The sequence below is a fragment of the Miscanthus floridulus genome, chromosome 3 (genome assembly GCF_019320115.1).
Source record: "Miscanthus floridulus cultivar M001 chromosome 3, ASM1932011v1, whole genome shotgun sequence".
NCBI classification, from domain to species: Eukaryota; Viridiplantae; Streptophyta; class Magnoliopsida; order Poales; family Poaceae; genus Miscanthus; species Miscanthus floridulus.
Window position 1 is genome coordinate 137377760 of NC_089582.1, and position 1827 is coordinate 137379586.

Consider the following 1827-nt stretch of genomic DNA (forward strand, 5'->3'; position numbering starts at 1 on the left):
GCGGGCAAAGCTCTAAAATTGGAGCCCGGCGTGACGCGAGTCAAGGCAGGATGGGGTTGGCTGGAGAGGGGCGTGAAGGCGGAGACGCGAGCACGAGGAATTGATGAGAGGTGCTCGCTCTCTGACTTGCCGTGATGCGACTCGACGACGGCGGAAAGCAAAGAGAGAAATGGAGCGCGACGGCGGGCTTAGCTCGTCCATGCCTTGGCGGGACGCAAGCGGCGAGCTCGGGAGGCCCACATGCTGGTGGTACAGACAACATGTGCCCGCCTCCGACAGGCATGGCCCACACGCCGTAGTGCCATAAATGGCATGGCGACAGCGGCTCGCCCACGTGCGCACGACAGAGGCGACATGCACAGGGCCGGCAACAACACAGAGATGCAGCGGACCGGCGCGGATGCGACGACGATGCAATAGCAGCGACAGCGTCGCGACGCGAGGAGCGTCAGCAGTGCGGATGCGATGATAGCGCGGCGCGGCCACGGTGGCACCCAAACGGCAGCGCGAGGCAGAGCAGCAGGGCGCGGGGCCAGCGGCTCGCTGCAGCTGGCCTCGGCCAAGCCCAGACGGTTTGACCAGCCAAGCGTGGTGGCACGGTTGACCGCGTGGGACGTGGCCATGTGCACGGCGTGAGAAGGCCGCGCGGTGACCGCGCATCCGGCGCCAACCAACCCGAGACAGTGACACGCATGAATTTTAAAGCATTCAACACGACCAAACGATTGCTTTAGGACCTAAAGCATCTCCACCATGCTCAAGATGGCATATGAGACTACCAAATCGAATTATAACACTGGACCACTCCTTAACCCAATCTCTCACAATGAATTGCTAAATATAGCAATGTCTAACTGTTGGCAGACTTGAAAATTTCTAAGTTTTTGAGCTGAATTTAATTTCCATTTGTGATTTCTAAGCCAGTGAAAATATTAGCTAGTAATATCATTTTTTGATCGCAAGTATTTTATTATCATCTGCAAAGTTTGTACTTCAAACTTTATTGAAGTATCACATATATATTCTATAGCATTTTTGCTTAATAAAAATTTGTTTTAAACCCTAAGTGATATAACATGACTATCGAATCAACTTTCGTTTCGCATTTTAGTTTATCGTTTCGAGTTATAGAAATTGATCTACACACTTTATCATATGTATTAACACATAAACATGATACTCATAACATGTTTTAATAAATAATTTTGGGTTTAACACCGAGGGTGTTACAGTCCCGGCTCTCGAGTGCAGCCCGCGTGGAGAGAGATGTGTGGATCTGTGGAATGACCGACGGACACAAATATGGGGCATAGTGCGCGCGTGGGGTGGGGTGAATCTGGACGAGGGTGGGGCAATGGGGTACTGGGCGGGCTGCGCAGGCATCCGGACGCGTGCGTCCATCCATACGTCTAGGCGCTAGCCACGCCACGGGAAAATCTCTTTCTGCCAGGTACTGTTGGTTGCAGGCCAAGTGTTAGCAGATCCACTTGAGCAAGGAAAACCAAATATGCGGAAGAAAATATGTACATGTACTCCCTCGGCATCTTGCAGTTTGACATTACGTGCTCTCCTGTCATGACCGTTAATATCTGTCTACCCATCATATTATAATTATATGATTTTAGGATGATCTAATGATCTAGATTTACATATATTCATCAAGAGGACCTAAAAAATTACGAGATTAATTAAAACATATGTTCCATTAGATTTTATGATGATCTAATGGTAAAGATTTACTAGAAATATATTACAAGATTATTCAAAAAAAGAGAAAATCGCCGTTAGATTTTTATGATGGCATAATGGACTAGATTTAAAGAAAAA